Genomic DNA, 11,283 nt, shown 5'->3' with positions numbered 1-11,283 from the left:
AGCTGCTCAATGCAGCCTTTGTCAAGCCACGTCTCTAGCCATCATCCAGCCATGTCTATAGCTATCATTCAGCTGTGTCTATAGTCATCCAGCCACGTCTGTATATTCATCACCCAGCCTAGTCTAGTCATTAACAGCCACGTCTATAGCCATTATCCAGCCATGCCTATTATCACCCAGCCACATCTATAGCTATCATTCAGCCATGTCTATAGTAATCATTCAGCCACGTCTATATAGTCAACATCCAGCCATGTCTATAATTATCATCCATCCACGTCTATAGTCATCAACCAGCCATGTCTTTAGAGATTATCTAGCCACATCTATAGCAATTATCCAGGCACGCCTATAATCTTCACCCAACCACATCTATAGCTCTCATAAAGCCATGTCTATAGTCCTAATACAGCCACGTCTATAGAGGTTATCTAGCCACATATAGTCATCATCCAGCCATATCTATAGCCATTATCCAGCCATGCCTATAATAATCATCCAGCCACGTCTCTAGCCGACATCCAGCCATGTCTATAGCTATCATTTAGCCATGTTTATAGATGTCATCCAGCCATGTTTATAGCGGTCATCCAGCCATGTTTATAGCCGTCATCCAGCCATGTTTATAGCCGTCATCCAGCCATGTTTATAGCCGTCATCCAGCCATGTTTATAGCTATCATTCAGCCATGTCTATAGCCATCATTCAGCCATGTTTATAGCCATCATCCAGCCATGTCTATATATTCATCATACCAACCATATCTATAATCATCGTCCAGCCACGTCTATAGCCATTATCCAGCCATGCCTATTATCATCACCTAGTCACGTCTATAGGAGGTATCATTCAGCCATGTATATAGTCCTAATCCAGCCACGTCTATATATTCATCATCCAGCCACATCGATAGCCATCATCCTTTCACGTCTATAGTCATCAAACAGCCATGTCTATAGAGATTATCTAGCCACATCTATAGTCATCATCCAGCCACGCCTATAATCATCACCTAGCCATGTCTCTAGCCATCATTAAGCCATGTCTATAGCTATCATTCAGCCATGTCTATAGTCATCATCCAGCCACGTCTATAGTCACTATCCAGCCACATCTATAGCCATCATCCTTCCACATCTAAAGAGATTATCTAGCCACATCTATACTCCTCATCCTTCAACATCTATAGCCATTATCTAGCCACGCCTATAATCCTCACCCAGTCATGTCTCCAGCCGTCATATGGCTATAGCTATCATTCAACCATGTCTATAGCCTTCATCCAGCCACATAGTCATCATCCAGCCGCAGCTATAGCCATCATCTAGCCACATTTATAGCCATCATCCAGCCATGTCTATAATCATCACTTTTAGCCACATCTATAGCTATCATTCAGACATGTCTATAGTCAACATCCAGTCACATCTATAGCCATCATCCAGCTATGTCCATAACCATCAGCCATGTCTATGAAGATTATCTAGCCAATTCTATAATCATCATCCAGCCAGGTCTATAGCAGTCATTCAGCCATGTATTTAGCCATTATCCAGCCACAGCCTCATAAAAGGGGGGGGGGGGTACTGTAAAGGATCTGCCAGACACAGCTTCTGTGTCGACGCCCGTGGGCAATCAGTCTGCACCTTCTCCTATGTCTGTGAGACTGACTCCATCTTCCACCACTCAGGATGGCAGGCTTAGGAGTGGGAGAGCTAGCTCCCGCCCACTGTCTATTTATACCTGCCTTTTCTGCTCCTCCTTTGCCTGTGATTCTTCTATGCTTGTTACCTGGCTTGCTGCTGCTGCGTGTACTACTCATCATCTGCTTGTTATTGACCTTGGCTTTCTGACCACTCTCCTGCTCAGCGTTTTGTACCTCGTTCTCTCCTGGTTTGACTCGGCTCGTTCACTACTCTTGTTGCTCACGGTGTCTCCGTGGGCAGCTGCCCCGTTTCCCTAGCTTCTGTGTACCCCTGTCTGTTTGTCTGTCTTGCACTTACTGAGCGTAGGGACCGTCGCCCAGTTGTACCCCGTCGCTCAGGACGGGTCGTTGCAAGTAGGCAGGGACTGAGTGGCGGGTAGATTAGGGCTCACCTGTCTGTCTCCCTACCCTGTCATTACATAATCACAGGCCCATATACCTAGTCTACCCTGGTCCCTGATTGCAGTAGGACAAAAAGGACCAACGGCGCTGCTAGTGATGATGTCGATGCAGAACGGACTTGAATTAAGGTATTTATTGCAAGAGACAGGGCTACGCGTTTCAACGCCGAACTGGCGTCTTCATCAGGCCAATCAGATTGGCCTGATGAAGACGCCAGTTCGGCGTTGAAATGCGTAGCCCTGTCTCTTGCAATAAATACCTTAATTCAAGTCCGTTCTGCATCGACATCTTCACTAGTAGCGCCGTTGGTCCTTTTTGTCCTACTGCAATCAGCTTTACCTTTGACAGCAAACTTGGTTTGTGTGTGTATGGACCTGGCAGCAGCTTCTCGTTTTTGTGACATCTATACGGTGTCCATTATCTAAGGTGAGCGAATTTCTTATTCTGCTCCCATTGGCTCCATCACTTTTATTGCACTATGTGGCGCCGTGTCTCTTTTTATTTTAGTACCCTGGTCCCTGACACATCTATGGACCCCCTTGAGACCCTGGCTCAGCAGATGCAGGGCCTCTCCCTACAGGTCCAGGCCCTGGCTCAGAGGGACAACCTGCATGATGCTTCTCTGGTAGTGCCCCCCACCTCACCTCTCGAACCCCACCTCAAGTTGCCTTACCGGTTCTCAGGGGACCGGAAGACTTTTTTCTCCTTTCGGGAGAGTTGTAGGCTCTATTTTCGCTTAAAGCCCCACTCCTCAGGTTCTGAGAGCCAGCGGGTGGGTATCATTATGTCCCGGCTCCAGGACAGGCCCCAAGAATGGGCCTTCTCCTTGGCTCCTGATGCCCCTGAACTTTCCTCCGTTGATCTTTTCTTTTCTGCTCTCGGGCTCATTTATGACGAGACTGACAAGACTGCCTTTGCCGAGAGTCAGCTGATGACCTTACGTCAGGGTAAGAGACCTGTAGAGGAGTATTGTTCTGACTTTGGGAAGTGGTGTGTAGCTTCTCGGTGGAATGACCCTGCCTTGAGGTGCCAGTTTAGATTGGGTCTGTCGAACGCCCTGAAAGACCTGCTAGTTAGCTATCCCTCTGCTGACTCCCTAGATCAGGTTATGGCTTTAGCGGTACGACTTGACCGACGTCTCAGGGAACGACGACTTGAATGTTTTTGTGCCTTCTCTGACTCCCCCATGATGCCTCCCGAGGTTCCGTTGCTTCGTTCTTCCACGGAAGACTCGGATGTACCGATGCAACTCGGGGCCTCCGTGTCCCCCCAACAACGTAGTGAGTTCCGCAGGAAGAATGGTCTCTGCTTCTACTGTGGGGATGACAAGCATCAAGTGAACAACTGTCCTAGGCGTAAGAATAATCAGCCGGAAGAACTTCCGCGCCTAAGTGATCATCGGGGAGGTCACCTGGGCGCACAGGTATTTCCCGTAAAGATGAAACGTAATAAAATCTTGCTTCCCTTTCAGGTCTCTTTTGGTGGTAGGTCTGCTACCGGCAGTGCCTTCGTGGATTCAGGGTCTTCTGCTAATATTATGTCCGTGGAATTTGCTATGTCTCTAGCTATGCCATTGATTGATTTGCCTAAACCTGTCCCGATAGTGGGTATCGACTCCACTCCTCTTGCTAATGGTTACTTTACACAGCATACCCCTGTTTTTGAACTCCTTGTTGGCTCCATGCATTTGGAGCAGTGCTCTGTACTGGTGATGCAGGGATTATCGTCCGATTTGGTTTTAGGCCTTCCCTGGTTGCAGATGCATAATCCCATGTTTAACTGGAATACTGGGGATCTTACCAAATGGGGTAATGAATGCATGACATCATGTATTTCTGTTAATTCTATTTCTCTCCCTGAGGAGGTGAACACTCTACCTGAGTTTGTTCAGGACTTCGCTGATGTTTTCTCTAAAGAGGCCTCCGAAGTGTTACCTCCTCATAGAGAATACGATTGCGCAATCGATTTGGTACCAGGAGCTAAGCTCCCTAAGGGTAGGATATTTAATCTCTCTTGTCCCGAACGTGAAGCCATGTGAGAGTATATCCAGGAATGCCTGGCCAAGGGTTACATTCGCCCCTCTACTTCTCCAGTAGGTGCTGGCTTCTTCTTCGTAGGGAAGAAGGATGGTGGTCTTAGGCCGTGCATCGACTACCGGAACTTGAATAAGGTCACTGTAAGGAACCAGTACCCCCTTCCTTTGATTCCTGATCTCTTCAATCAGGTTCAGGGGGCCCAATGGTTCTCTAAGTTTGATCTACGGGGGGCTTATAACCTTATCCGCATCAAAGAGGGGGATGAGTGAAAGACTGCGTTTAACGCGCCCGAAGGTAATTTCGAATACCTCGTCATGCCCTTTGGGTTGTGTAATGCTCCCGCGGTCTTCCAGAATTTCATAAATGAGATTTTAAGAGACTACCTGAGGGTATTTCTTGTAGTGTACCTTGATGACATACTTGCGTTTTCCAAGGACTGGTCCTCCCACATTGAGCATGTCAGGATTGTGCTCCAGGTCCTTCGGGAAAACAAACTGTTTGCTAAGCTCGAAAAATGTGTGTTTGGGGTGCAAGAGATACAATTTTTGGGTCAAATCCTCACTCCTCATGAATTCCGCATGGACCCCGCCAAGGTCCAGGCTGTGGCGGAATGGGTCCAACCTGCCTCCCTGAAGGCGTTACAGTGCTTCCTGGGATTCGCTAATTATTACAGGAGATTTATTGCTAACTTCTCGGTCATCGCTAAGCATCTTACGGATCTCACTCGCAAAGGTGCTGATCTCCTCCACTGGCCTCCGGAGGCTGTCCAAGCTTTTGAGGTCCTTAAGAAGTGCTTTATCTCGGCCCCAGTGCTGGTTCAGCCCAACCAAATGGAGCCATTCTTCGTGGAGGTTGACGCCTCCGAGGTGGGAGTGGGTGCTGTCTTGTCCCAGGGTACCAGGTCCCTCACCCATCTCCGTCCCTGTGCCTACTTCTCCAGGAAGTTTTCGCCAACTGAGAGTAACTATGATATTGGCAACCGCGAACTCTTAGCCATTCAATGGGCATTTGAAGAGTGGCGCCACTTCCTGGAGGGGGCTAGGCACCAGGTAATGGTCCTTACCGACCACAAGAATCTGGTTTTCTTAGAGTCTGCCCAGAGGCTAAACCCGAGACAAGCTCGATGGGCGTTATTTTTTACCAGATTCAATTTTTTTGGTCACCTATAGGGCTGGGTCTAAAAATATTAAGGCTGACGCACTGTCGCGTAGCTTCATGGCCAGCCCTCCTTCGGAGGAAGATCCTGCTTGTATTTTGCCTCCAGGTATAATCATTTCCTCTATTGATTCTGATTTAGTCTCCAAAATTGCGGCTGATCAAGGTTCAGCTCCCGGGAACCTTCCTGAGAACAAGCTGTTTGTTCCCCTGCAACTTCGGCTAAGGGTACTCAGGGAAAATCATGACTCTGCACTATCTGGCCATCCAGGCATCCTGGGTACCAAGCACCTCATTGCCAGAAACTACTGGTGGCCTGGGTTGCTTAAAGACGTTAAGGCCTACGTCGCCGCTTGTGAGGTTTGTGCTAGGTCCAAGACTCCCAGGTCCCGACCAGCGGGCTTACTATGTTTTTTGCCCATTCCCAGAGACCTTGGACCCATATCTCCATGGATTTTATCACCGATTTGCCTCCATCTCAAGGCAAGTCGGTGGTGTGGGTTGTGGTAGACCGCTTCAGTAAGATGTGCCACTTTGTGCCCCTCAAGAAACTACCCAATGCTAAGACGTTAGCTACCTTGTTTGTCAAACACATCCTGCGTCTCCATGGGGTTCCTGTCAATATTGTTTCTGACAGAGGGGTACAATTTGTTTCATTGTTTTGGAGAGCCTTCTGTAAAAAGTTGGAGATTGATCTGTCCTTCTCCTCGGCTTTCCATCCTGAAACTAATGGCCAAACGGAGAGGACTAATCAGTCTCTAGAACAATATTTAAGGTGTTTTATCTCTAACTGTCAATATGATTGGGTCTCATTCATTCCCCTCGCCGAATTTTCCCTTAATAACCGGGTCAGTAACTCGTCAGGGGTCTCCCCCTTTTTCTGTAATTTTGGGTTTAATCCACGGTTCTCCTCTGTTTCACCTGGTAGTTCCAACAATCCCGAGGTAGATGTCGTTCATCAGGAACTGTGCACAGTCTGGGCCCAGGTTCAGAAGAACCTAGAGGCGTCCCAGAGCATACAAAAGACTCAGGCATATAGAAGACGTTCTGCTAACCCCTTGTTTGTGGTCGGGGATCTGGTGTGGCTATCTTCTAAAAATTTGCGCCTTAAAGTCTCCCGTCCAAGAAGTTTGCTCCCCGATTTATAGGGCCGTACAAGGTCATTGAAGTCCTTAACCCTGTCTCCTTCCGACTGGAGTTGCCCCCGTCTTTTCGAGTGCACAACGTCTTTCATGCCTCCCTCCTTAAACGCTGCTCCCCGTCCTTGGCTCCCTTGAGGAAACCTCCAGTCCCTGTTCTCACCCCTGAGGGGGTAGAATTCGAGGTGGCCAAGATTGTGGACAGCAGGATGGTCCAAGGCTCCCTCCAGTACCTGGTCCATTGGAGGGGATACGGGCCTGAGGAGAGAACTTGGGTACCCGCCCGGGATGTTCACGCTGGGGTATTGCTCAGGAGGTTCCACCTTCGTTTCCCCAATAAACCAGGTCCACCTAGAAAGGGTCCGATGACCCCTCATAAAAGGCTGTAAAGGATTTGCCAGACACAGCTTCTGTGTCGACGCCTGTGGGCAATCAGTCTGCACCTGCTCCTATGTCTGTGAGACTGACTCCATCTTCCACCACTCAGGATGGCAGGCTTAGGAGTGGGAGAGCCTATCACAGCCTGGCCAAACAGAGCTAGCTCCCGCCCACTGTCTATTTATACCTGCCTTTCCTGCTCCTCCTTTGCCTGTGATTCTTCTATGCTTGTTTCCTGGCTCTGCTGTTGCTGCTTGTACTACTCATCATCTGCTTGTTATTGACCTTGGCTTTCTGACCACTCTCCTGCTCAGCGTTTTGTACCTCGTTCTCTCCTGGTTTGACTCGGCTCGTTCACTACTCTTGTTGCTCACGGTGTCTCCGTGGGCAGCTGCCCCGTTTCCCTCGCTTCTGTGTACCCTTGTCTGTTTGCCTGTCTTGCACTTACTGAGCGTAGGGACCGTCGCCCAGTTGTACCCCGTCGCTTAGGACGGGTCGTTGCAAGTAAGCAGGGACTGAGTGGCGGGTAGATTAGGGCTCACCTGTCTGTCTCCCTACCCTGTCATTACACCAACCATGTCTATAGTTATCATTCAGCCATGTCTATAGAGATTATTTAGCCACGTCTATAGTCATCCAGCCGCATCTATGATCATCCAGCCATGTGTATAGCTATCATTCAGCCACGTCTACCGCCATCATCCATCCACGTCTATAGTCCTCATACAGCCGCGTCTATAGCCATCATCCAGCCATATATAATGACCAAGTTCCGTCTATAGTCATCATCTAGCCACATATATACTGACCCAGTTCCACCTATAGTCATCATCCAGGAACGTCTATATTCATCATCCAGGCACGTCTATATTCATCATCCAGCCACATCTATAGCCATCATCCAACCACGTCTATAGCCATCATCCTTCCACATCTATAGTCATCAACCAGCCACATCTATAGAGATAATCTAGCCACATCTATACTCCTCATCCAGCAACATCTATAGCCATTATCCAGCCATGCCTATAATCATCACCCATCACGTCTCTAGCCGTCATATAGCTATTTTATAGCCATCATCCAGCCACGTATATAGTCATCATCCAGCCACAGCTATAGCCATCATCCAGCCATGTCTATAATCATCATCCAGCCATGTCTATAGCCATTATCCAGCAACATCAATATATTCATCATCCAGCCACGTCTAGTCATCATCTTTCCACATCTATAGCCATCATCCTTCCACGTCTATAGTCATCATCCAGCTACTTCTATAGTTATCATCCAGCCACGTCTATAGAGATTATCTAGCCACATTTATAGTCATCATCCAGTCACATCTATAGCCATTATCCAGCCACCCCTATAATCATCACCCAGCCACATCTCCAGCCATCAGTAAGCCATGTCTATACATATTATTCAGCCGTGTCTATAGCCATTATCCAGCCACATCTATAGCCATCATCCTAACACATCTATAGCCATCATCCAGGCACGTCAATAGTCATCAACCAGCCACATCTATAGAGATTATCTAGCCACATCTATAGTCCTCATCCAACAACATCTATAGCCATTATCCAGCAACGACTATAATGATCACCCAGTCACGTCTCTAGCCATCATATAGCTATTATTCAGCCATGTCTATAGCCATCATCCAGCCATAAATATAGTCATCATCCAGCCATGTCTATAGCCATCATCCAGCCACATCTCTAGTTATCATCCAGCCACATCTCTAGCCATCATCCATCCACGTCTTTAGTCATCATCCAGCCACATCTATAGACATTATCCAGCCACGCCTATAATCACCCAGCCACACCTCTGCCCGTCATTAAGCCATGTCTATAGCTACCATTCAGCCACGCCTATAATCATCACCCAGCCATGTCTATAGCCTTCCTCCAGCCATGTCTACAGCTATCATCCAGCCATAAATATAGTCATCATCCAGGCACGTCTATAGCCATCATTCAGCCACATCTCTAGCCATCATCCATCCACGTCTTTAGTCATCATCCAGCCACATCTATAGACATTATCCAGCCACGCCTATAATCACCCAGCCACACCTCTGCCCGTCATTAAGCCATGTCTATAGCTACCATTCAGCCACGCCTATAATCACCCAGCCACACCTCTGCCCGTCATTAAGCTATGTCTATAGCTACCATTCAGCCACGCCTATAATCATCACCCAGCCATGTCTATAGCCTTCATCCAGCCATGTCTATAACTATCATCCAGCCATAAATATAGTCATCATCCAGGCACGTCTATAGCCATCATCCAGGCACGTCTATAGCCATCATTCATCCACGTCTTTAGTCATCATCCAGCCAAGTTAATAGCCATCATTCAGCCCCATCTTTAGTCATCATCCAGCCAAGTTTATAGCCATCATTCAGCCACGTCTTTAGTCATCATCCAGCCAAGTTTATAGCCATCATTCAGCCACATCTTTAATCATCACCCAGGCACGTCTATATCTGTTATTTATCTAGAGTAGGAGGGAACATAGTGCATCATCACAAAAGAAAAGCAAATAGGGTCTTGGGTGTAAAAAATATGCTTACCACAAGGCGTTGCGCTTGTCAGAGTAGGAGACTGCAGCTAGGATTCCATCCGGGGGCCACACGGGCACCATATTAAATTGGGTGTGAGAGGAGGTAGAATAAAATATATATATATATTTTTTGGAATACTTCCCCAGCGCTGTCTGTTTGCAAAGAAGAGATTTGTAAATGTTTGTAGCAATCAGTCCATGTGAGGTAGTGTAATGGCAGGGGGTAGGGAGACGGACAAGTGAGCCCTAATCTACCCGCCACTCTGTCCCTGCCTACTTGCAACGACCCGCCCTAGGCGACGGGGTACAACTGGGCGGCGGTCCCTGCGCTCAGTAAGTGCACGACAAACATACAAAGGAACACAAGCAAGAAAAAGGGGCCGTTGCCCACGGCAACACCGTGAGCAACCAGAGTGGTGAACGAGCCGAGTCAAGCCAGGAGTGTGCGAGGTACAAAACGAAAAGCAGAAGAGTAGTCGGTAAGCCAGGGTCTGTATGGAGCAGGATCAAAAATAGCAGGAGCTGTAGCTGGGCCAGGAAACCACAAGGAAAGAATCACAAGCACCGAGGGACAGGAAGTGCAGGCTTAAATAGACCGAGGGCGGGAGCTAGCTGAGTCTGGCCAGGTTACGATAGGTTCTCCCACTCCTAAGCCTGCCAGCCTGAATGGTGGAAGCAGGAGTCAGTCTCAGGGATGTATTCTCAGGTGCTGACTGATTAGTTCTGGGAGTTAACCCCGAAGCTGTGCCTGGCAGATCCTTTACAGTACCCCCCCTTTTATGAGGGGCCACCGGACCCTTTCTAAGTGGACCTGGCTTACTGGGGAAACGCAGGTGGAACCTCCTGACCAATACCCCAGCGTGAACATCCCGGGCGGGTACCCAAGTCCTCTCCTCGGGCCCGTATCCTCTCCAATGGACCAGGTACTGGAGGGAGCCTTGGACCATCTTGCTGTCGACAATCCTGGCCACCTCGAATTCCACCCCCTCAGGGGTGAGGATAGGAACATGAGGTCTCCTCGAGGGAGCCAAGGACGGGGAGCAGCGTTTGAGGAGGGAGGCATGAAACACGTCGTGTATCCGAAAAGACAGGGGTAACTCCAGCCGGAAGGAGACAGGATTGAGGACCTCAATGACCTTATACGGCCCAATAAACCGGGGAGCAAACTTCTTGGACGGAACCTTGAGACGCAAGTTCCTAGACGACAACCACACCAGATCCCCGACCATAAACAGGGGGTTAGCAGAACGTTTTTTATCAGCCTGAGTTTTTTGTATGCTCTGGGACGCCTCTAGGTTCTTCTGAACCTGGGCCCAGACTGTGCACAGTTCCCGATGAAAGACCTCTACCTCGGGATTGTTGGAACTACCAGGTGAAACGGAGGAGAACCGTGGATTAAACCCAAAATTACAAAAAAAAGGAGAGACCCCTGACGAGTTACTGACCCGGTTATTAAGGGAAAATTCGGCGAGGGGAATGAAAGAGACCCAATCAAATTGACAGTCAGAGACAAAACACCTTAAGTATTGTTCTAGAGATTGATTAGTCCTCTCCGTTTGGCCATTGGTTTCAGGATGGAAGGCAGAGGAGAAGGACAGATCAATCCCCAACTTCATACAGAAGGCTCTCCAAAACAATGAAACAAATTGTACCCCTCTGTCCGAAACAATATTGACAGGGACCCCATGGAGACACAGGATGTGTTTGACAAACAAGGTAGCCAACGTTTTGGCGTTGGGTAGTTTCTTGAGGGGCACAAAGTGGCACATCTTACTGAAGCGGTCCACCACCACCCACACCACCGACTTGCCTTGGGATGGAGACAAATCGGTGATAAAATCCATGGAGATATGTGTCCAAGGTCTCTGGGGAATGGGCAACGAACGC

This window comes from Rhinoderma darwinii, assembly GCF_050947455.1.
Source record: "Rhinoderma darwinii isolate aRhiDar2 chromosome 3 unlocalized genomic scaffold, aRhiDar2.hap1 SUPER_3_unloc_6, whole genome shotgun sequence".
NCBI classification, from domain to species: Eukaryota; Metazoa; Chordata; class Amphibia; order Anura; family Rhinodermatidae; genus Rhinoderma; species Rhinoderma darwinii.
Note: the sequence above shows the minus strand (reverse complement) of the source record.